The following is a 26246-nucleotide window of genomic DNA, read 5'->3' as shown; positions in this document are numbered from 1 at the left end:
ATGGGAAGCCAGAAATCCCGGGAGATATGTTGGTGCTTTTCACAACTATGACTAGCCCCTGCCTGGATCATGCAAGTCAGATCAAGGTTGTGTTGTTTATGTGACTTTGATATCCCCAAGGTTTTCCAGACCTCACACATTTCATGTAACCAGATGCATTGTTAACTGTTCGTCATCATCTACCAGGCTGCGAGGGTCCACTAACTTACTTAAGTGACATTCTCATGGGCCTCCATCAACAGTCCCCAGTTAATCACCCCATGAATCCACTTGGTGTTTGTGACTGACATCAGCCCTTTATATTATCTGCGGTGTACAATCAATGTGTGGGAAAGTATTAATTGTATACACGTCTCCTATCCCTTGGTTTAGAGGTATCACAAAAGTCACCCAGGACACTATTCTACCAAAAAAAAAAACCTGATAGGGTTTAAATAGCACTGTGGTTTCAAAGTGTCCATTAAAAGTTCATGGTTTGGGCCGGCACCACGGCTTAATAGCCTAATCCTCTATCTGCAGCACTGGCACACTTGTTTCTAGTCCTGGTCGGGGCACCAGATTCTGCCCCGGTTGCCCCTCTTCCAGTCCAGCTCTCTGTTGTGGCCAGGAAGGCAGTGAAGGATGGCCCAAGTGCTTGGGCCCTGCACCCACATGGGAGACCAGGAGGAAGCACCTGGCTCCTGGCTTCAGATCAGCGCTGTGCACCGACTGCAGTGGCCATTGGAGGGTGAACCAATGGAAAAAGGAAGACCTTTCTCTGTCTCTCTCTCTCACTGTCCACTTTGCCTGTCAAACAAAAAAAAAAGAGTTTCCAACTTACACTTTCATGAAATGGTGTTCTTACATTCTGGGAAAAAGAAGAAAAAGTTCATGGCTTGGAACTTTAATTATTCAATGGGGCAGTTTTTTTTTTCCAAGAACCATTTTTTTAATTTATTTTTTTAACTTTTATTTAATGAATATAAATTTCCAAAGTACAGCTTATGGATTACAATGGCTTCCTCCCCATAACGTCCCTCCCACCCGTAACCCTCCCCTTTCCCACTCCCTCTCCCATTCCATTCACATCAAGATTCATTTTCAATTCTCTTTATATATAGAAGATCAGTTTAGCATACATTAAGTAAATATTTCAACAGTTTTTGGACATGGCACCTAATAGGAAGTGTGTCAGTTATAGAGCTGGAGCCTTGATAAATGAATTAAGGTCTTTTCCCCAAGAGGGAGCTCTTGTTCTTCCAGAACTAAATTTGTTATCACAAGAGTCCCTTGGGATAAAGCCAGGCTGCTTCCTCTGACTTGCCCCTTCTTTTCCTTCTGCTGATCATCTGCTTTCTGCCATAACATGCAGCAGCCTCAGAGCCTCCCAGCTGTAACTGCCAGATCTTGGAACTCCTGGCTTCCAGCACCATGATTCCCAATAAATGTCTATAAATTATCCAGTCTCAGCTAAAACAGCTTATAGCAATAGAAAGTGCAGCACAACAAATAGAAAGGCTGGGGAAATGAAGAATTTATGTTTTTCAGCTGACTTCAGATAATAACAATCCCTAGAGAAGCACGGAAAGCATTTTCAAGGGCCCAGGAATCCTCCTGCATGGCACTTAGCATGCCACTCTAGTGAAAGTCACTGGGGAAGTAACTAGATTCTCCAAGCCAGAGAGCCAACATACACAGACCTGCATGTGAAATAAGGAACTTTCCCCACTTGGTTCTCAAATTTCAAAATGTTAAACATTGTAAGGAATGAAAATCTCTGACTTGCTTATCCCTAGACTTGGATAATTCATCTTAAAAGCACTTAATGCAATTAAAAGCTCAACAAAAGAGAGTTGTTTACTTGCTGAGTAGCTACTAAATGAGGAAAACATCCTGAAGGAAGTGAATTTCAAGATAGAATGGAAGGAGGAAAAGTCCTTGAGTTGGCAGAGGAAGAGCAAAGCATTCTAAGATGCAGACTCTCAGATGTGCAGAGATATGTAAAGAAATCTAATTCATTGGCCCAGCTGAAACAGCGGCAGTCTCAGCTGCTGTAGATTTTATCCTGCAAGCCATGGGATCCCTGAGGGCTCTGACACCAGAAACAGCAAGGTGAAAGCTTTATCCCAGCTAAATGGGGTAAGGCCATTGCAGCCACCCAGATGTCTATAAAGGTGAGGAAGGATCCCTTCTGGGAAAAACCAGACACCAAGCACTGAACAGATCTTGGAGACAGACTTGTGGTCAGGTGTGAGGAGGAGAGGGGTTTGAAAGTGTGAGCCAGGCGTGACGAGCCTGCTTCACACCAGCAGAAGCCAATTCATCCAGAAGTTGTAAAGATATTTGAGAAGCATCACCAGCAACAGCAGACAGACAACTGTTGTGTTGGTTATTTGCTTGAGTGGTACTATATTTATTTCCTGTGTGCTCTATTCAAAATCTCTCCTTTTTTAAAGATTTATTTATTTATTTGAAATTCAGAGTTACATAGAGGGAGGAGAGGTAGAGAGAGAGAGAGAGAGAGAGAGAGAGAGAGAGGTTTTCCATCTGCTGGTTCACTCCCCAATTGGCCGCAATGGCCGGAGCTGCACTGATCCAAAGCCAGGAGCCAGGAGCTTCTTCCTGGTTTCCCACATGGGTGCAGGGGCCCAAACACTTGGGCCATCTTCTACTGCTTTCCCAGGCCATAGCAGAGAGCTGGATCAGAAATGGAGCAGCTGGGTCTTGAACTGGTGCCCTTAAGGGATGCCAGTGCTTCAGGCCAGGACGTTAACCCACTGCGTCACAGTGCCAGCCCCTCCAAAATCTCTTTACACTCTGTTGATTGAACCAGTTGTAGAAGTGTCTCATTTTAATTAAATTTGAGCTTAGAAAACTAATTTGATGACAATGCAATTTCTGCCTGCCGAGTATATTTTCATAAATTTCTTAGAAAGATAAGCTTAAATCCTCTCCTCTGTTTCAAACATAATATTCTTATTTGACTTTAATGTCAACTACTGCTATAGCAGCAGTGCCCAAATCATTTTCATAAACAAGGAAAACAGAAAGATGCTGAAATGATGGGCTTGTTGTGATGTAATCTGGTTTAAAAAACATTCTTGGCCGGCGCTGCCGCTCAATAGGCTAATCCTCCACCTGCGGTGCCAGCACACCAGGTTCTAGTCCTGGACAGAGTGCCGGATTCTGTCCTGGTTGCTCCTCTTCCAGTCCAGCTCTCTGCTGTGGCCCAGGAGTGCAGAGGAGGATGGCCCAAGTGCTTGGGCCCTGCACCCACATGGGAGACCAGGAGAAGCACCTGGCTTCTGGCTTCAGATCAGCGCAGTGTGCCAGCCACAGCATGCCAGCCGCAGCTGCCATTGGAGGGTGAACCAATGGAAAAAGGAAGACCTTTCTCTGTCTCTCTCTCTCTCACTGTCCACTCTGCCTGTCCAAAAAAAAATTCTTAAAATCAAGCCTATTCCTTTGTACTTTGACAAGATTATGTTAAGAATTACTACATCTATATTCCCTTCTGGATTCAAGATGGTATTCAGAATGCATTAAAATTCATAAATCTCAGGCAGAATTTTAGAGTTTGAAAGAACCTCAGGGTTTTCTATTATCAGTTCATCAGCATCTTCGGGACAAATTACAAAGCTTCAGAGAAATGGCTGTGACTTGCTCAGGGTTCCCCAGCAGTAATGGAAGCATGGCAGGGACAAGGCTAGAACAAGGTTTTGTGGGTGTTTTGGGTATTTTTTATGTATTTTTTGAGAGGCAGGGAAAACAAGCTCCTGTCTGCTAATCCAACTTCTCAAATGCAAGAAATTACCAGGTCTGGGCCAGGCTGAAACTGAGAGCCAAGAACTCCATCCAGGTCCTCCCTGTGGGTAGCAGGAACCTAACTACTTGACCCATGGCCTGCTGCCTCCAAGGGTGCACATTAGCAGGAAGCTAGAATCTGAAGCTGTGCCTGGACTTGAACCCAGATGTTCCAATATGAAATATGGGCATCCCAACCACTGTGTTAACCAGTAGGCCTGTCCTGGACCAAGGCTTGCTAGTTCCACACTCTGTTTGCTCCATCTCCAGTGTCTGGATTGCAGTCACAGCCTTCTATGCCATTGCTCTATGCTCCAGTTTCTTCCTACCTCTGTAAATCCTTTATAAATGCTACCAGCCAGCTCTTCCATGTGTTTTCATCAAAGTGTTCTTTGGTTGAGAAACCTAAAAGGATGGTGTAGATTTGCAGCATTACAAATTTTCTATATCAAGTCTATATCAGCTCATGTGCAAATGTGACACACATCCTTTCTTGGGATCATTTTTCCTCCCAGTGTATATGCCAACTGACTCTGGTGTGATGAACTTTTGGTGAAGGAGGAAAGAAGACAATGGTTCACATTTTATAAGATGAGAAACAAAATGTTGTGAGGATCTGACCATCTAGAGAACACCATGCCTGCCAGCTGTGTCACTTGTGGCCATGGCTTTCACCACCCTGACCTGTAGTTCCCTCAAATGTTGCATGAAGCAGGTACATGATCTGGATTCACCTTGACTGTTCATTGTTCCAGAGAAAAAGTTTCAGAAGAAGCTTGTAATGACACATTGTTCTGCATGAGGAAGGGATTCGGGCTGGCCATTGGGAACCCCTGAAATTGTCACTCTGGCTACCTCCCAAAGCATTTTTAAAAAGTGTGATGTGTGAAGAACCCCAGGACCAGTGCACATTCAAGCATAGTGGCCATGTGTTCATTGTTAGAAGTAAAGTTGGAGAATCCAGATGACTGAGAACAAAGACAAAAGATCAAGATAACTCTGGGAAATACCTGTTGCTCTGAAGGTGTTTCCTGAATGTAGAGAGGGAACAAAGTTTAATGCCACCATGAAAACCAACTACACCAGGACCCTCTTCAGCTCCTGCTCTATTTGAGAGGATGGTGAATCAAGGATGGTTTTATAGTTGTCCATCCTTTCCTTTTATTTCTTATTACAATTAAAAGAGAAATACATAAACATAATTAGAAATAAGTATGTTAGTGCACAGAAGTTATAATAATGGTATCTTTGACCAAGAAAAAAAAAGGGTTGGACTGAGGTGTATAGGAACATTGTCTTTGTGTGCTATTGCAGGTGGCATCAACTCAGGCTAAGTGGCTATGTATTCAGAATGTTATATATAATATACATTTGAGATTTTTTACATATTTGGGGCATGCATCCTTACTGGTGCATTAACTAACAGAATCAATTCCAACCCCATATTGTCTTCTTGACCCAGTAATTTTCCTCAAAATAATGTTCTTCTTTGTCTCCTATATTAATCTTGCCAAGGTAAGTATTGGTAATAAGAACAAAAGTATCCTAACATGTACAAATAGGGAATCAAAGAAGGGAATCAAAAGTGTTCACTACAAAATTCAAGGAAATGAAGAAAATGCTGTGTGGGTTGAAATGAGATAAAAATAGTCTGAGAACAAAAAGCAAATGTAAAATTTCAGAAGTAATGTCATAATTATTCCAATATAAATAGTGTCAACACTCTAATGAAAAAGCAGATATCAGAATGCTTTAAAACTAAACCCAACCATACACTGTCTACATAAAATCACTGTAGATTCAATAGAAAGGAGGTTCAAAGTGATGGACAGAAAAGGAAATGTAGAATTGTATCATAGGTAAAAATCCAACTGGTGTGGTTATACTACCATCAGACAATTATATGAGAGACAAAAATCATTGCAGGAGACAAAAAGGACATTACATATTGATACAAATTACTGTGTTAAGAACATATAGGTTCTGGGGGAAGACGGTGGAATAGGGAGGCAGCACATCGAAGGTCCAGTAAGGGAAGGTTCAAAGAGGGGTGAGAATTTGTAGTTTTTAAGGAACGAGAAGCCCTTCTTGAAACTGGGGAGATAGGGTGGACACGCGAAGAGGACGTGGACGCCTGAGGCGCAGGACATCAGCAGGAGTGTGTACACACCAGCGCTGGAAGCCGAGGTGAGACGGGGCGCTTGCCCAGCACTGCGGCACAGCCACCGCCACCCCTCCCCCAACCCACCCTGGGATGGACACTGAGACACACACGACTGAGTGGGGGAGGAAATAGAAAACAGAACAGAGTGGTGCCTGCAGAAAGAGTGTGCAATCCAGGGGTACTAATTGAGAGACTGAGTAAGCCAGTATCTCTTGGCGCCTCCTCGGAGCTGCAGTAGGTGGGAAGTAGCCATTTTGTCTGTTTACATTTGGGCTTAAAGGAGAACTGTCTTTGCCTCCACACTAACCTTCAGAGGCGGAGCCCAAAGGTGGAGCTGAGCAACAGGACACTTCTTGCTCGAGGGAGGGCAGCTCAAGGCCCTGACGCCCACCTATTCAAGTTACAATAAAAAAAAAACTGAGAAGTGCCTGAAGGGGGAAAAAGGGCAGCATCCAGAGCTGCAGTGGGCAGAGAGCAGTCATCCTGTCTGTTTACATTCGGGCTGTGTAGAGCAGCCTGCTTACACTGGATATTGGTAGAGACTCACAGCAGCCTATAGAAGAGGGAAATCAACCTGAAAAAACACCCAGACTGAATGCCAAAAACAAAACAAAAACCCACAATAAGAATATAGAAGGACATATAAACTTGCCAATGGAGCAGGCTAAACCAACCATAACAGAGGCAGAAGAAGAAGAAGTTGAAAACATGCCAGAAAAAGAATTCAGAAAATTAATAATCAGAATACTTAGAAATAATGAGAAACAGTGTCAAGAGCTGAATGAAAAACAAGCCCAAGGATTAGAGATCCTAAAGAGAAGCCATAATGAGATTCTAGAACTGAAAAACTCAATTGACCATATAAGAAACACTGGAATCCCTCAGAAATCAAACAGATGAAATAGAAGACTGAATATCAGAATTCGAAGACAAACTTCCAGAAATAATACAGTCAGTTCAAATGCAGGAAGAAGAAATTAAAAAATTAAAAAATACGGTCAGAGACCTACAAGATTCAATCAAATAGTGTAATGTTCCGATAATAGGAGTCCCTGAGGGGGTGGAAAGAGAGAATGGATTGGAAGGTGTCTTCAACAAAATAATATCAGAAAACTTCAAACAAAGGCAGCTGGATAACAACACACAAATACAACAGATAGCCAGGACTCCGAACAGAGTAGACCAGAAGAGAAATTCACCACGACACATTGTGGCAACACTCAGTTCAGTGACACACAAAGAACAAATCCTAAAATGTGCCAGAGAAAAGCGACAAATCACATTCAGGGGTAAGTCAATCAGACTCACCCCAGACTTCTCATCGCAAACACTACAGGCAAGGAGACAATGGCATGATATATTTCAAGTTTTAAAAGACAAACAATGCCAACCTAGAATACTATATCCTGCAAAGCTATCATTTATGAATGAAGGGGAAATAAAGATCTTCCACGACAAACAGAAACTGAAAGAATTTGTATCCATGCATCCAACCCTACAACACTTGCTCAAAACGTGCTGCACACAGAAATACAAAAACAAGAACTTCACTACAAAAAAAAAGTGAATGTAAAGTAACCCACAAACAAAGTTCAAAATACATAAACAGCTCGTTTCAGGAAACATGAAGGGGAAAAGACAGTACTTAACAGTAATCACATTGAATGTGAATGGTCTTAATTCCACGACAAAGAGACATACATAGACTAGCTGATTGGATAAAGAAAGAGAATCCATCTATATGCTGCCTTCAGGAGACACACCTTATCAGCAAAGATGCATGAAGACTGAAAGTGAAAGGATGGAAAAAGATACTCCAAGCTAACGGAAATCAAAAAACAGCTGGTGTGGCCATCCTAATATCAGACAAAATAGACTTTAACATAAAAACTATTAAAAGAGACAGAGAAGGGCAATATATAATGATTAAAGGATCTATCCAACAGGAAGACATTACTATTATAAATATATACGCACCTAATTACAGGGTGCCTGGCTACCTGAAAGAATTACTAAAGGATTTAAAGGGAGATATAGACTCAAATACAATAGTAACAGGGGACTTCAACACCCCACTCTCACCAATGGACAGATCAACCAGACAGAAATTCAACAAGGAAACAACTGAGCTAATTGACGCCATAGACCAAATAGACCTAATAGATATCTTCAGAACCTTCCACCCCACAGACACAGAGTTCACGTATTTCTCCCCAGTACATGGAACATTCTCTAGGATTGACCATATACTAGGCCATAAAGGGAGCCTCAACAAATTCAAAAAAACTATACCATGTAGCTTCTCAGACCATAGCACAGTGAAACTTCAAATCAACAACCCAAGAATCTCTACACCATATGCAAATATATGGAGAATGGACAGCATGATCCTAAATGAACAGTGGGTCATTGAAGAAATTAAAAGAGAAATCAAAAGATTTCCAGAAACAAATGAAAATGATAACACAACCTATCAAAACCTGTGGGACACAGCAAAAGCAGTGCTAAGAGGAAAGTTTATAGCAATTAGTGCCTACATCAAGAAGCTGGAAAGAAACCAAACAAATGAACTCTCCATGCACCTCAAGGATTTAGAAAAACAGCAGCAAATCAAGCCCAAATCCAAAAGGAGGAAAGAAATACTAAAGATCAGAGAAGAAATAAACAGAATTGAAACCAAAAAAAAAAAAAACAATACAAAAGATCAACAAAACCAGGAGCTGGTTCTTTGAAAAAAATAAACAAAATCGACACACCATTGGCCCAACTAACCAAAAAGGAGAGAGAAGACCCAAATCTGTAAAATCAAAGATAGTAATGGAAATGTAACAACAGACACAACAAAAATAAAAATAATCATCAGAAACTACTACAAAGAGATGTATGTTAACAAATTGGGGAACCTGGAAGAAATGGATAGATTCCTGGACAAATACAACCTTCCTAAACTGAGCTGTGAAGATATAGAAAATCTAAACAGACCCACAACCATGGAAGAAATTGAATCAGTAATAAACGCACTACCTTAAAAGAAGAGCCCAGGACCGGATGGCTTCACTGCCGAATTTTACCAGACATTTAGAGAACAACTAACCCCAGTTCTTCTCAAATTATTCAAAACGATCGAAAGAGAGGGAATCCTTCCAAATTCTTTCTACGAAGCCAATATCACCTTAATTCCTAAGCCCAGAAAAGACACAACAGAGAAAGAAAACTACAGACCTATCTCCCTGATGAACATAGATACAAAAATACTCAACAAAATTCTGGCAAACCAAATCCAACTACACATCAGAAAGATCATTCATCCAGTCCAAGTGGGATTTATCCCTGGTATGCAGAGATGGTTCAATATTCGAAAGTCAATCAATGTAATACATCACATTAATAAATTGAGAAACAAAAACCATATGGTTATCTCAATAGATGCAGAGAAAGCATTTGACAAAATGCAACAACACCCTTTCATGATGAAAACCCTAAGCAAATTGGGGTTAGAAGGAACATTCCTGAACACAATTAAGGCAGTCTATGATAAACCAAAGGCCAGCATCATATTGAATGGGGAAAAGTTGGAGGCATTTCCATTGAAAACTGGCACCAGACAGGGATGCCCACTCTCACCATTGCTTTTCAATATAGTCCTAGAAGTGTTAGCCAGAGCCATCAGGCAAGAAAAAGAAATTAAAGGGATACAAATGGGAAAGGAGGAAGTTAAAATATCCCTATTGCAGATGACATGATACTATATATAGGGGACCCGATTAACTCCTGTAAGAGACTACTGGAACTCATAGAAGAGTTTGGTAAAGTAGCAGGATACAAAGTCAACACTCAGAAATCAACAGCCTTTGTATACACAGACAATGCCAGGGCCAAGGAAGAACTACTAAGATCAATCCCATTCACGATAACCACAAAAACAATAAAGTACCTTGGAATAAATTTAACCAAGGAGGTCAAAGACCTCTATGATGAAAATTACAAAACACTAAAGAAAGAAATAGAAGATGACACAAAAAATGGAAAAACCTGCCATACTCATGGATTGGAAGTATCGATATCATCAAAATGTCCATTCTCCCAAAAGCAATTTACAAGTTCAATGCAATACCAATCAAAATACCAAAGTCATTCTTCAAAGACCTAGAAAAAATGATGCTGAAATTCATATGGAGAAACATGAGACCCAGAATAGCTAAAGCAATCCTTTACAATAAAAACAAGGCTGGAGGCATCACAATTCCAGACTTCAAGGCATACTACAGGGCAGTTGTAATCAAAACAGCCTGGTACTGGTACAAAAAACAGATGGATAGACCAATGGAACAGAATAGAAACACCAGAGATCAATCCAAACATCTATAACCAACTCATATTCAACAAAGGACCTAAAACCAACCCCTGGAACAAGGACAGCCTCTTCAACAAATGGTGCTGGGAAAACTGGATGTCCACATGTCACAGTATGAAGCAAGACTTCTACCTTACACCTTATACAAAAATCCACTCAACATGGATCAAAGAACTAGAGATGCGCCACAGCACCATGAAACTAATTGAGAGCATAGGAGAAACCCTTCAAGATATTGGAATAGGTGAAGAATTCCTGGAGAAGACCCCACAGGCATGGGTAATCAAAGATAAAATAAACAAATGGGATTACCTCAAATTGAAGAGTTTCTTAACAGCAAAGGAAACAGGAAAGCAAAGAGGCAACCAACAGAATGGGAGACGTTATTCACAAACCACACAACAGATAAAGGATTAACAACTAGAATCTACACAATGATCAAAAAACACCACAGAATCAAAACAAACAACCCAATAAGAAATGGGCCAAGGACCTTAACAGACATTTTTTCAAAAGAGGAAATCCAAATGGCCAACAGACACATGAAAAAATGCTCCTGATCCCTAGCCATCAGGGAAATGCAGATCAAAACCACAATGAGATTCCACTTCACTCCGGTTAGATTGGCTTACATACAGAAATCAACCAACAACAGATGCTGGCGAGGATGTGGGGAAAAAGCGACACTAATCCACTGTTGGTGGGAATGCAAACTGGTAAAGCCACTATGGAAGACAGTTTGGAGAGTCCTCAGAAACCTGAATATAGCACTACCACAGGACCCAGCCAACCCACTCCTTGGAATTTACCCAAATGGAATTAAAGGGGTGAAAAAAGCCATTTGCACCTCAGTATTTGTTGCAGCTCAATTCACAATAGCTAAGACATGGAATCAACCTAAATGTCCATCAACGGATGACTGGATAAAGAAACTATGGGATATGTACTCTATGGAACACTATACAGGAATAAAAAAAAAACAATGAAATCCGGGCATTTACAACAAAATGGAGGAAGCTGGAAAACATCATGCTGAGTGAAATAAGCCAGTCCAAAAGGGACAAATATCACATGTTCTCCCTGATTGATGGCAACTAAACGAGCACCTAAATGATACCCATTGAAGTGAAATGGACACTATGAGAGACAATGACATGATCAGCCCTTGTCTAGACTATTGAGGAACAACTTACTATTTTGTTTCCTTTAGTATTTTTGTTGTTGTTGTTGCTCGGTTTGCTCTACACAAGACCACTGGTTGAACTCTGCAATCGATGCACAACCATTCTTAAGCATTTAAAAATTAACAGAAAATTGATCTCTGTGAAACATAGGAGTGGGAATAAGAGAGGGAGGAGATATATAGGATGGCACATACTCACTCAGACCTACCTCCAATGGTGGAACTAGAAATGCGCCAGGGGATTTCAACTCAACCTTACCAAGGAGGCAGGTACCAATGCCAGCACACTTGGTAAAGTGATAAATATAAATACACAACTGATCAAAAAGATAGGGTAAGCGTCGAAGAGATTACACAAATAAGACCAGTGTAAGCAAATAATGAAGGACAGAATTAAAAGGGAGAGAATGATCCTGTCGGGGAAGCAGGACACACAGCAGACTCATAGAATGGCAAATGCCCAAAACAGCACTCCTGCCTCAGAATCAACCCTTGGGACATTCGGATCTGGCTAAAAGGTCCATGAGAGTCTCACAGGCATGGAAAGCCATGACATGGTGGCAAAAAACAATCTAAATGAAAGATCCTGGTGAACAAGACCCCAGCAGAAGGATCAGGCCATAAAGGAGAGAGGTGCCTTTCTCTGAAGGGAGGAAGGAACCTCCACTGTGATATGGCCTTGACTAAACAAATTCAGAGTTGCTGAACTCAAGGGGCTTCCATAGCCTAGACAGCTCATAGCAAGAGTCTCAGGTGATTGCTGACATCATAAATAAGAGTGCCAATTGTTAAATCAACAACGGGAGTCACTGGGTTCATGCTCCCCATGCAGGATCTCTGTCCTTAATGTGTTTAACTATGAAACTCAAAAACAACACTACTAGTCGAACAATACCCTATACCTGGTTCGGTTGTGTGAGTGCAACCTGTTGAAATCCCTGCTGAGGATATACTAAGTTGATCTTCAGTATATGAAGGTAATTGAAAATGAAACATGATGAAGGGCAGGATGGGAGAGGGAGTGGGTGAGGGGAGGGCCACGGGAGGGAGGGAGGGTGTGGGGGGAAGCCACAACAATACAAAAGTTGCATTTTATATTCTACTTAAAACTATTGGTTGAACTCTGTAATTAATACACAATTACTCTTAGGTGTTTAATGCTATAACTAGTACTCAAATAGTATTTTACACTTTGTGTTTCTGTGTGGGAGCAAAATGTGTAAATCTTTACTTAATATACGCTAAATTGATCTTTTGTATATAAAGATAATTGAAAATTAATTTTGACGTGAAGGGGAGGGGAGAGGGAGTGGGAGAGGGGAGCGTTGTGGGTGGGAGGGAAGTTACGGGGGGGAGGAAGCTATTGTAATCCATAAGCTGTACTTTGGAAATTTAAGCTCATTAAATAAAAAAATAAAAAAAATTTAAAAAAAACATATAATATGGAGGGGCCATTGCCGTGGCGTAGTGGGTTAATCTTTCCACCTGCAGCACTGGCATCCCATCTGGTTGCCGGTTCTGGTCCTGGCTGCTCCACCGCCAATCCAGCTCTTTGCTCAGGCCTGGGAAAGCACTGGAAGATGGCCCAAGTCCTTGGGCCCCTGCACCCATGTGGGAGACCTGGAGGAAGCTCCTGGCTCCTGGCTTCGGATTGGCGCAGCTCTGGCCATTGCAGCCATTTGGGGAGTGAACCAATGGAGGGAAGACCTTTCTTTCCCGATTCTCCTTCTCACTGTCTGTAACTCTGCCTCTCAAATAAAATAAATAAAATGTTTTAAAAAAGAACATACAATATGGAATAGGCATTTGGCCTATTGGTTAAGATACCAACCAGTTAGGATGCCTAAGCACCATATGCGTATACTTGGTTTCTAGTCACAGTTATGGCTACTGGTACCTGTTCTGCTAATGTAGATCACAGAGAGCAGCATGTGATGGCACAGGAACCTGGGTCCTGGCCACCAATGTGGGATATAGCTGTAGAGTTCCAAGCTTCTGGCTTTAGGCAAGCCTGGACCTGACTGTATGGAGTATGTGGGAAGTAAACAATCACATTGCTTTGCTCCCCATCTAGCTCACTGCTGTGCAAATAGGAAGCAGAAGATATTTGTTCAAATACCTGGGGTTTTGCCACCATTTTGAAGACCCTGATTGAGTTCTGTACTCTTGGCTTTGGCCTGATTGTGCCCAGGCTACTGTGCTGATTTGGTGATTAAATCAGAAAGTAAAAGATATCTCTCTCTTTCCCTCCCTAGCCCCCTCCATCTTTGCCTTTAAATAAGTACATCTTTTTAAAAATCACCAGAATCAAACTTGATTCTTTGACAAATGAACACATATTACAAACACTTAGATTACAAAGGAGAGACTCAGAATCTTAACTCAGAAATGAAATATAGACTGTTACCAACGAATGCACAGAAACAGAATTATAAGAGAAGTCTATGGAGAAGGAACTCCAAAAAACCAGATAATTAATATAGGGAGAAATTCCCTGCAAACATGAACACCATCAAAATTCTTTACAGAATAATTATTAATCATCATAGACATAGTACAAAAATGATAGTTGAGCACAATGCCAGGGCATTCATGTTTTATGTGTAGTATACCAGAGTTAAAACACAAATTTAACTGGTTGTGATCTCTGAGTTTTATGTTGTAGAAGCAATTGAGGATAGAACAGAAAAAGAGGTGTTGGTAGGAGAGGGGCTGCATCGTGGCCTCCCAGTGCAACCTGTAGTTCTCAGCAGAGAAGCTATTGTAGAATTGGTCAGCTGCAGCCACCACACTCAATCAGCAACTGAAAAAAGAATCTTATGAATGAGAAAGATATGCCCATTTCTCATTTACTATTATGAAGTTAAATACTTCTCTAACTCCAGTTTCAATAACTGAAGATAAACCTCAGTTGCCAAAAGTGGGCAATTCTGTAGTCAGATGTTCCTATGTGTTTCTTTGTGCTTATTGTTGCTGGTGCTGCAGTTGGATATCTATGGCCTTCTCATTTCACATCAGTCAGCATATCCACTATAGCATTGTAAGGGTAGCAGGGGGTTGCTCCTTGAGTAGCTATCTTGTGAGAATGCAGTAAGTGAAATACCAGCAGAAAGATAGGAAAATAATGGGTTCTGGGATATAGAAGTGTCCTTTTTTCTTAAATAACTACAAGATACCAGGTTCTGGTGTCGGAGCAGACCACCACATTTTCTCTCTCTCTCTCTCTCTTTCTCTCTCTCTCTTTCTTTCTTTCTTTTTTTTGACAGAGTGGACAGTGAGAGAGAGAGAGAGAGACAGAGAGAAAGGTCTTCCTTTGCCATTGGTTCACCCTCCAATGGCCTCTGCGGCCAGCGCACTGTGCTGATCCAAAGGCAGGAGACAGGTGCTTCTCCTGGTCTCCCATGGGGTGCAGAGCCCAAGGACTTGGGCCATCCTCCACTGCACTCCTGGGCCACAGCAGAGATCTGGCCTGGAAGAGGGGCAACTGGGACAGAATCCGGCACCCCAAGCGGGACTAGAACCTGGTGTGCCAGTGCCGCAAGGTGGAGGATTAGCCTAGTGAGCCACAGCACCGGCCAGACCACCACATTTTCAACCTGTCAGCAACAGTTTCCAACTATGGCATTTCTATAGTGATCAGTGAGGTAACATCTTTCAACTCTTTCTACTCAGAAAGATGGCATTCTCAGCTCATCAGAGACCAGGACCACTTCCTTGATGTATAGAATGTTCCAGGTATTGGAAGCCAGATCAGACCTCAATAGAGAGATAACCTGGTCAGAGACAATGACCACTTCCTGAAATGTATGTAAGGAAGCCATTGCTCAATTCACCAGAAACCAGACTCCTGAAGAAAACATGCAAACATGAAACAAAACAATGAAGCAGGCCCTGACATAGGCAATTGATCAATCAACAGGCAATCGCTAAATAAGCTGTGTTGTCCACAACCTTACTGGAACACTCCCTTGGATCCCCTCCTCAGTGAAACTTTACTTCTCCTTTTTCTCACACTCATTATCCAACCTGAAATAAAAAACTGACTCAAACTCCTGCAACAATTTGATTCTGTAATTCTTAATTGTGATTTCAAATAAATTATTTTCCTAGGACATGCTGAGAAGTATGGAAACAATTATGGTTGGAATAATTTGTCAAAATTGCCGAGGGCTGTTCAGAGCAGAAACAGCCAAGTAATGTTTAAGACATAGGGTTCTAGGCTGGCACTGTGGCTCATTTGGCTAATCCTCCACCTGCAGCGCTGGCACCCTGGGGTTCTAGTACCTGAGGGGGCATTGGATTCTGTCCCAGTTGCTCCTCTTCCAGACCAGCTCTCTGCTGTGCCCCGGGAAGGCAGTGGAAGACGACCCAAGTGCTTGGGCCCTGCACCCCCATGGGAGACCAGGAGGAAGCACCTGGCTCCTGGCTTCAGATAGGTGTAGTGGTCATTTGGGGGGTGAACCAATGGAAGGAAGACCTTTTTATCTGTCTCTCTGTCTCTCACTGTCTAACTCTGCCTGTCAAAAAAAAAGAGAGAGAAATCATCAAAAAACAAAAAAAACATAGGGTTCTGTTGTAAGAGTGACCATATCACTTACCAAGAACCCCAGTATCAAAGACCATCACAACAGGCTAAATATACCAACAGATATGTTTGAGGAAGCCATGAACATTCACTCTATAGTGCAGTCATGGAGCAGCATTTGATAGCAGACTAACACATTTGTGAATCTGTAATTTCTAGAGGAATAAGGACCCTCACGTGATATCTTTTTTTTGACAGGCAGAGTGGGCAGTGAGAGAGAGAGACAGAGAGAAAGGTCTTCCTTTTGCCATTGGTTCACCCTCCAATGGCCGCCACGGCCGGCGTGCTGCAGCCAGCACACTGCGCTGATCTGATGGCAGGAGCCAGGTACTTATCCTGGTCTCTCATGGGGTGCAGGGCCCAAGTACTTGGGCCATCCTCCTCTGCACTCCTGGGCCACAGCAGAGAGCTGGCCTGGAAGAGGGGCAACCAGGACAGAATCCGGTGCCCCGACCGGGACTAGAACCCGGTGTGCCGGCACCACAAGGTGGAGGATTAGCCTAGTGAGCCACAGCGCCGGCTTATCTTTTTCATATTCATTAAGATACTCCAAGATATTTTGCTTCTCCTTATTATACAGAAGCAAGATGTCAAATAGAATACATAAACTTATGTTTAGTAATTACTGTTTCAGTACTTTATCTGGCTTAGAAAGGATCTAGACTCTACTCTAGAGAGAAATAATATTAAAGAAAGCTAGCCATTGTTTTCAGTAATTTCCTAGTAACTTTTTATAGCATGTACATATGGGGAGACAGAGCTACTATTATTAAGCCTATGATACTACTATTTTACTTACCAAATATTTAAATACTCACAAGCATTTGAAAGCAATTTGTTTCCTTTATTTATTTCTTGGAGGTTTAGAAATATATATTTATATATTTTTTCATACATTAAACACAACCGTTCACGTGCTAACCAAGACTAGGAATACAGGGTTACCACATGCTCACAGCACCTTCAATAATGGTCAGCTTGTAGCATACAAAAACACTCTACAAGCTCTAGTTTTTCAGAACTAAAGGAAGAACCAAGTGACTTTTACCAGGTATCATGGGATAACCATTTATGCATGCCTTGCCAGTGAGGTAGCCTGCTGTCCATGACTCAGAAACGAACAAATCATGTTTCTGATCTTTGAAACAGGATTTCATTCACTTATGGAATAAAGCAGGAAGGCCACACAGCCATCTCAACACAGCAAGTGCCAGAAAAACACCATCTCTGTGCTGGGCCATGACATTAAGACAGAGAGTTTCCAGAAACTGAGGCCAAAGAACTAATACTTAAAACCACTGGGGAAGTGACATTTCTAGGCTCATGCTCTATAAATGAAAATGCCACCCAAAGGTCTCTGACACATGACAGAGCAGAGCCACCATGCAGCAGAAGGCAGTGATGTTAGACACAGAAGCTGTACGGGTGGGCCAGGATCATTCAAGCACCAAAGAAATATACTCAAGCTGCTCCACACTGTTGACTCCTCCACGGTTTCCACCACCCAAACTTGTAGCTTTGCTGTCACAGGAGCCATGGTCACTAAGAAAGAAGGGCTGACTGTATGAAGGAGGCAGCCCCAGCAGATGGCCCTGCTGGCGAGGCTAAGCACTGCCAATGCAGAAGCCAATGCAGCATGGCCTAGCTCCCTGCAACAGTAAATTTCCATGGCATTGTTTGCTGTGCCTCTGTCCTGCTACCTTGTTGCCTGCACGCAGTGGGCGAGGCTGCTTCCAGGGACACTAAGGGAAGTTCACACTGTCAAGTAAACCCATCGGCTCTACTCCAGGCTGCTTAGTGAGACAACAGTAATACATACATTCATCTCCACTGCTGCCGTTCCTAACCAAAAATAGGCCTGAATTATAACAGGCATTCAAAGGAACCTGCAAAACAATAACCTGGAGGAACAAATAGCTAGAATAATATACAGTTGGACTCCTAGAAGGCAAAGCAGACCAGAGAGAAGCATGAATTTATCACTGACCCAGGTCCAAATCACCAAGAAGCCAGACAGAGATGGAACATCCCCCAGAAACTCTCCTTCCACACCCTATTTTCTACAACACATGGTTTAACGTCTATCCACAGCAGTGGACTGAGATATGTTAATTCAAGTTGTGATGTTTATAAAAAGCAAAGGAAAAAGGAGTCTGAAAATCAGAAACCAACACAGTGCTCTGATGTGCTTATGCTTTATACTGCAGAACTAGTACTAGGCATCAGCTGACTACATCTGAGCGGCTTCTCATGGCCACTCTGGAAACACAACTAATGGAAACTTGTGCTATTAAAACCATGCCTACACCAGAGAGGTGGGGAAATAAATAAAATCAAGCAAATGAAGGGAAAAAGGAAACTACCTCAAGATTATCTGTCTCGGCCGGCGCCGCGGCTCACTAGGCTAATCCTCCGCCTAGCGGCGCCGGCACACCGGGTTCTAGTCCCGGTCGGGGCGCCGGATTCTGTCCCGGTTGCCCCTCTTCCAGGCCAGCCCTCTGCTGTGGCCAGGGAGTGCAGTGGAGGATGGCCCAGGTGCTTGGGCCCTGCACACCATGGGAGACCAGGAGAAGCACCTGGCTCCTGGCTCCTGCCATCGGATCAGCGCGGTGTGCCGGCTGCAGTGTGCTGGCCACGGTGGCCATTGGAGGGTGAACCAACGGCAATGGAAGACCTTTCTCTCTGTCTCTCTCTCACTGTCCACTCTGCCTGTAAAAAAAAAGAAAAAGAAAAGAAAAGAAAAGATTATCTGTCTCTAATGTTAAAACGATCTCCTTAGGTTCACATTAAAATGAGTTTATGCTTTCATCCCTTCATGAATGACAGAGGGAACCTCATATAATGTTTGCAGTCAATAATGCAGAAGGGTTGGTATCCCAAAGAGCAAATGCAAATTCACAGAGAATAAAGAAATGACTGGAAAAATCAAGGATGAATAGATTTATTAATTCATTAACCAAGGCAATGTTTAAAAATAAAACTACTTTGGGCTGACATTGTGGTATAGCAGGTTAAGCTGCTGTCTGTGATGCTGGCATCCAGTATGGGCACAAGTCCAGGACCTGACAGTTTCATCTCCAGTCCAGCTCTGGGATAATTTGCCTGGAAAAACAGTGGCAGACGACTCAAGTGCTTGGTCCCCTGCACACATGCAGGAGACTTGGGAAAGATCTCTGGGCTCCTGACTTTGGCCTGGACCAGTCTGGGCCATTGTAGCCTTTTGGGGACTGGGCCAGTAGATCTAAGACCTCTCTGTCTTTCTCTGTAACTCTCATATAAATTTTAAAATCTTTAAGACAACTAAAAAAAAGAAAAAGTCACCTCTAAATCTTGAAATTTACAGTTAATATGCAGTGGAATTTGATCCTTCAACTCTCACAATAAGCAAGCTTCCTGGGTTTTTCAGTGACCATTTTTACATTCAGTGTTGCAAAGCTGACATAGAAACAGGAGCTCACCCCACATGACTTTTCCTAAGGTTCTCCATGGAGATGGGAACTCAGCTTTGCTGAGACATAAAGGACATAAATGTGCACGACTGCACTGCTCTGCAGGATGCACCACAAAGGGGAGGACTCTCCACACCTGTCCCGTGGCTGTAGGAATCCAGGGAGTCTCCACTGTAGAGGAAGGCAGTGGAGGGCAGAGCTGGGATCGCCTTTGGGGACCTCAGATTCAGGGAGTCCCCTTCCAGGCTTCTCTCACTTCCTACTTATCTCCCAGTGCAGATGTGCACTGTGTCCCCTGCAATCCATGCCCTCAGGGAAAAGATTGTACGCTGGGAAATGAGTGAAGATAAAAGTGGAAGGGAGGCATTTAGGGTCTGTGCCACTTCACACAGGCTCCAGGATATGCATAGACTGGAGAGGCAGGACATGTGCTTCTGATGGTGTCAGAGTACCAGGGAGAGACTTACCCGGTGCCCATATGGGATGCTGGTACTACAGGTTGTGGTTTAACCCACTACACCACAACACTGGCCCCAACTTTTATGTATTTTTACTAGAAAATCGCTCATGGCTTCTAGGTCTCCAGCTCTATGCCATGAGTTTCTCTTTTCTGACTTTCCTCACAATGGGCCTGGGGTTATGGGTTTTCAGGAAGTAGATCTCAACAGTAATGTATTGCCCGTGGTCCTGGACAGCAGACAAAGATTGAAGCTCTGGAGATTTCTGGTGCAGACCTGCTCTTCACTGATGGGTCTGCAGCTGTGGCCTTGAATGGCGGGACGGTGAAATGGGCTCCCTCAGACTCCTTTTTCTTTTCTCTTTTTAAATTTCTTTTTTTCTCTTCCTTCCTTCCCTCCCTCCCTCCCTCTCTCTTTCTTTCTTGAGCTACAGTGACAGAGGGAGAGACAGATCTTCCATTCCCCAAATGGCGACAATGTGGGGCGGGCCAAGCTGAACCCAGGAGCCTGGAACTCCCCCAGTGTCTTTCATGGGGGTGGCAGGGGTGCAAGACTCTGGCCGCCACCCAAGGCTTTCCCAGGCACATCAGCGGGGAACTGGATTGGGAGTGCAGTAGCTTGATCTAAGCAGCGCCCACAGGGAATGCCGGCATTGCAGGCAGCCACTTAAGCCGCTGTGCCGCAACGCCTGACGCCCGAAGCCTCTGTTGGCCCTGTAAGAAGGAGGGTGCACTGCTCGTGTGCATTCCACTTTCATTCCGGCCTGTGGATTCCACACAAGCGCCGTCTCCCACCACGCGTCGTGAGTGTCCACGCATCTGTGACAGATGCCCTGTCGTGCTCTGCACTCCATACTCTAGGGCTCCAAAGTTCTGAGGATAACGGGTGTGTGTGTGTGTGTGTGTGTGTGCCCGCGGGGAGCGCTGGGAGATGGGGTCTGAGGATGGACGCCCCGCTGCCTTCATGGAATCGCGGTCTTCTGACGCGCGGTGCCCGCGGGGAGCGCTGGGAGATGGAGTCCTTTGGAGCTTGCCGCTGGAGATGGAGTCTGAGGCGAGCGCCTGCAAGGTGTTCTGGGAGAAGCGGTCCTCTGACGTGAGCATCCTGCTAGGAACTCTGGGAGATGGAGTCTGAGGCAGGCGCTCACAGGACCCTGGAAAGTTAGTCTGAGATGAGCGCCCGCGAGGTGTTCTGGAAGACGTGGCCCTCTGACGAACAATGAGCGCGGGGACCTCTGGGAGATGGAGTCTGAAGCGGGAGACCACCGTGCATTCTGGGAGACGCGGTCCTCTGATGTATGATGCCCGCGGGAACCCCTGGGAGATGGAGTCCTCCAAGGCTTGTCGCTGGCTGGGCTCTGGTAGTTGGAGTCGCGGGGGGCGCCCGCGGGGCTTTCGCAGATGGCTTTCTGAGGGTTTCATGCTCAGGGGGTCTGGAAGCTGGGGTCCTCAAAGAGGGCATGCCAGCAGGGCCCTCCGTGAGACGGAGTCCTAGGAAGCTGGACACCCACGGGGCTCTGGGAGATGCAGTCTGAGGCGGGCGCCCACGGGGTTCTGGGAGATGCAGTCTGAGGCTGGCGCCCACGGGGTTCTGGGAGATGCAGTCTGAGGCGGGCGCCCACGGGGTTCTGGGAGATGCAGTCTGAGACGGGCGCCCACGGGGTTCTGGGAGATGCAGTCTGAGGCGGGTGCCCACCGGGCTCTGGGAAATGGAGTCTGAGTCCAGAGCCCGTGAGGTGTTCTGGGAGACGCGGTCCTCTGATGCGTGACACCCGCGGGGACCACTGGGAGATGGAGTCCTTTGAGGCTTGTCTCTCGCTGGCTCTGGGAGTTCGAGTCTGAGGCGCCCATGGGGCTCTTGGAGATGGGGTCTTAGGGATTTGCGCAGAGTGCTCTGGAAGACGGAAGACGGGCTCCTCAAAGAGGGCACCCCCGCAGGGCCCTCCATGAGAGGAGTACTCGGAAGTCGGCTGTCCGCGGGGCTCCGGGAGATGCAGTCTGAGGCAGGCGCCCCTGGGGCTCCGGGAGATGGAGTCTAAGGCAGGCGCCCATGGGGCTCTGGGAGATGGAGTCTGAGGCAGGCGCCCACGGGACCCTGGGAAATGGAGTCTGAGTCCAGAGCCCGTGAGGTGTTCTGGGAGACGCGGTCCTCTGACGCAGGATGCCCGTGGGGACCACTGGGAGGTGTAGTCTGTGGCGAACGGCCGCGAGTCCTGTGCCGAGTCCTAGAAGCCACCAGAGGGCGCGCGAGCCTGCCTCTTCTGGCTGTAGCCATCAAGGGTGTGAGAAGTGCGCCAGGTTCCCAGCAAGGATGAAATCTCAGATCTGCACTCTGTAAAATGCTTCCAATCTCTGGCTGACAGGTCTTCAGAGTGCTGGACACAGAAAGGTCTGGGGATACGGGGGGAGAAATTCCACCTAAAGCACAAGATATCTACCAATAAGATATCCATGGCCGGCGCCGTGGCTCACTAGACTAATCCTCCACCTGTGGCGCTGGCACCCCGGGTTCTAGTCCTAGTTGGGGCACTGGATACTAGTCCCAGTTGCTCCTCTTCCAGTCCAGCTCTCTGCTGTGGCCCGGGAAGGCAGTGGAGGATGGCCCAAGTGCTTGGGCCCTGCACCTGCATGGGAGACCAGGAGGAGGTGCCTTGCTCCTGGCTTCGGATCGGCGCAGTGCTGGCCATAGCGGCCATTTGTGGGGTGAACCAACGGAAGGAAGACCTTTCTCTCTGTCTCTCTCACTGCCTAACTCTGTCAAAAAAAAAAAAAAAAAAGATGGCCACTGAAACCAGTATGAGGCCTGGACAGTGACCTGTAATACTGATTTTTAGGTCCACATGATGACCTGTAATATGGTGTGATATCTGATCTCTGAAACTAACTTGATGTTCCCTGTGTGGCTTCCAGTATTACTCTATCATGTCTGCATAGTGACATCCTACAAGGTTGATTGGTTTGGTAGGTGGCTGCACTGGACTTGGTGGGCTTACTGTGTTAAATAAAGTTGGATGGTCTCTGTTTTTCCTGCATGGTGTTGACATGATTATTTTCAAAAGCAATTTCCTTCTCAAATCTACAGGGAGTTTGGGACAGTGATGAATGAAAGTTCTTATTGCAATTGCTACTGTTTCTTTTAAAAGATTTTAGCAATGGGCCAGGTGCAGTGGCATAGTGGGTAAAACCACTGCCTGTAGTGCCAGCATCCCATATAGGCGCCGGTTGGGGACCTGGCTGCTCCACTTCAATCCAGCTCTCTCTACAGCCTAGGAAAGCAGTAGAAGATGCAGATGGAAGACCTCTCTGTCTCTGCCTCCTTCCCTCTCTGTGTAACTCTTTCAAATAATCTTAAAAAAGATTTTAGCTATTTATAGATACACATTCTGATATTCCTGTTTTTAAAAGATTTATTTATTTATTTATTTGAAAGGCAGAGAGAGAGAGAGAGTTTTCAATCTGCTGGTTCACTCTCCAGATGGCAACAATGGCTGGAGCTGAGTCTATCTGAAGCCAGGAGCCAGGAGCTTCCTCCATGTCTCCCACATGAGTGTGAGGGCCCAAGGACTTGGGTTATCTTCTACTGCTTCCCCAGGCCATAACTGAGAACTGGATCAAAAGTGGAGTGTCCAAGACTCCAACGGGTGCCCATATGGGATGCCAGCACTGCAGGCGGCGGCTTTACCTGCTACACCACAGTGCTGCCCCCCTCTTTTTTTTTTTTTAAAGAGATTTATTTATTTATTTATTTACTTATTTGAAAGGCAGAATTACACACACACACACACACACACACACAGAGAGAGGTCTTTCATCCACTGGTTCACTCCCCAGTTGGCTGCAAGGGCTGGAGCTGTGCTGATCTGAAGCCAGGAGCCAGAAGCTTATTCTGGATCTCCCATGTGGGTGCAGGGGCCCAAGGACTTGGGCCATCTTTCATTGCTTTCCCAGGCCACCGCGGAGAGCTGGATCAGAAGTGGAGCAGCTGGAACTTGAACCAGAGCCCATATGGGATTCTGGCACTGCAGGCAGCAGCTTTACCTGCTATGCCACAGCACTGGCCCCCTTTCCCTCATGACAACTGTTGTCATAATTTATTTAAGATTTATGTATTTGGCTTGTTTTCACATTTGAGTATTTCTTAAGCAGCTAAGTTAGATAATTAATAAATATTTATAGATATTCTAGTTTTTTTGTGGTTACCCCAAGGACTTATAACCACATAATTATAGGGTAGAGAATTATTATTGTGTTTATCTTCAGAGTATAAAACTGTATACAAGAACTTGATTTAGACATCAGTGAACTTGAACTGAGTTCTGAAAAGCCATATTTCAGATAGGTGAGATCTCACTGCCAGATTAACTATAGGGTAAAAAAGTAGCATAAGAAGGGAATGGGATCAAGGATGGATTAATCTCACAGTGGGGGAAGTGTTCACTGACATAGCTTGAATGGGGATGGGAAGAATGGAGAGAATAACCACAGATCAGGAAGCACAAATCAAGTTGTCGGGAAGGTGTCCTCCTGATGAATTCACATTTCCAACTCTTGATTTTGCTTCTTTTTTTTATATTTTTTTTGCAGATTTTTTTTGAGAGGCAGTGAGACTGACAGACAGAACTCTCATGCACTGGTTCATGCACCAAGCGCCTGCAACAGACAGGCTTCAGCCAGGCCAAAGCCAGGAGCTGGAAGTTCAATCCAGGTCTCCCACACCCAAGTATTGGATCCCTTCTGAGAGTCTGCATTAGCTGGAAGCTGGAATTAGGAGCAGAGACAAGACTTCAACCCAGGTGCTCTGGTATGCAATGCAGGTGTCCCAAGAGGCAGCGTAGCCACTGAACCAAATGCCTATGCTGACGCTGATTTGATACTGTCAACTGATAAACATAATCTTCCAAAGCAATAGCTTGTGTTTTTATTGAATGTAATTACAAAATAGCTTAAATGTCTATCCGTCTTTGGAGTGATATAATTTGAAAATCTTTGGAATTTTTTGAAAATTCGGTTATTTGAGCAATGTCTTCTCACCCAAATCTTGTTTCTTGTGATGTCAACAAGTACTGAACATTATGTAGGATAAAAAGTGTTGATAGAAATATTTATAGAGTCTGTATACAAGGGGGCTTCAAAAATTATGGAAAAATAAAATTAAGATATGTTTATTTTGATGCAAAACTGTTTCAACTCCATGCATAGTTTTTTCAAAATATACACTTTCTATGAATTTTTGAAGACCCCCTCATATTTTTTAAGTCAGTAGCTTTAGAGTTCTTTTGAAGCATAAAGTTCTCCATTTTGAATAATGTAGAATTAATATTTTCTGACTCTTATGCAGGAAATCAGCTACATTTGTTGCTGTGGATTCATTCTGAGAGGAGGAGCATGGTGGGGGCAAGAGGCGTGGAGTCACCACACAGACCCCGGGAGTCAGGTGAAAGCAGGCCAGAGGCGAGCAGCCCACAGACTCGTCTATTTCAGTTGCAACAGCAGCTTAAATTGCCAAGAAAGCCTATCTGGTTAAGGGGTGGTTTATGCCCTAACCAATCACAGCCTGTTGCCAGGAAGTATCCAAAGCCATCCAATCACAGCCTGTTGCCAGTCATGCTCTGTTGCCGGGGGGTTCCCAGGGGGTTTCCTAAGCCACTCCTGAGTAACTGACACTCACTTGCCAGTGGCCATCTTGGCATGGCCTTCTCATTCCACCATACATTAACATCTTTCAACTGTAATTTGTCTGAGAAACTGTTTTTAAAACATTTCCTTCATAAAATTTAAATGAAAATCAGTAGGAGTTTATGGGTAATCTACTATATAACTTAGTGTTCAGGCTATAGCCAATGCCACTACTGTAAAGGCCAAGTGATTTGACTTGGCCCCTGGTTTGATCTTGGGCTACCCTGCCTGCAAAGTCATTGCTCTTTCAGAATGCTATGAAGTTAGAAAATGCTAGGTGGGGGTGCTGGCATCATGGTGTAGCAGGTAAAGCTGCTGCCAGCAGTGCCGGCATCCCATATGGGTGACGGTTTGAGTCCAGGCTGCTCCACTTCCAATCCAGCTCTTTGCTATTGCCTTGGAAAGCAGTAGAAGATGGCCCAAGTCTTTGGAGCCCTACACCCATGTGGGAGACTCAGAAGAAGCTCCTGGCTCCTGGCTTCGGATCGATGCAGCTCCAGCCATGGCAGCCAATTGGGGAATGAACCAGTGGATGGAAGACCTCTGCCTCTCTGACTCTCCTTCTCTCTCTGTGTTATTTTCAAAAAATAAATAA

The 26246-nt window shown here is 44.4% G+C and overlaps 1 long non-coding RNA gene across 1 annotated transcript; it reads left to right on the top strand.

Annotated features, from left to right (window-relative positions):
* Window positions 1–21051: 21051 nt before the first annotated feature.
* LOC138846880 (uncharacterized) lies at window positions 21052–24927 on the top strand. The gene is made up of 2 exons (XR_011384409.2): window positions 21052–21271; window positions 24560–24927. It is a non-coding gene; the product is annotated as an uncharacterized LOC138846880 (long non-coding RNA).
* Window positions 24928–26246: the final 1319 nt, after the last annotated feature.

The sequence above is a fragment of the Oryctolagus cuniculus genome, chromosome 19 (genome assembly GCF_051225735.1).
Source record: "Oryctolagus cuniculus isolate XC-2025 breed Fujian yellow rabbit chromosome 19, ASM5122573v1, whole genome shotgun sequence".
In the NCBI taxonomy this organism is placed as follows: domain Eukaryota; kingdom Metazoa; phylum Chordata; class Mammalia; order Lagomorpha; family Leporidae; genus Oryctolagus; species Oryctolagus cuniculus.
The sequence above is the reverse complement of the archived record's forward strand: the minus strand, read 5'-3'. Positions and strand labels throughout refer to the sequence as shown.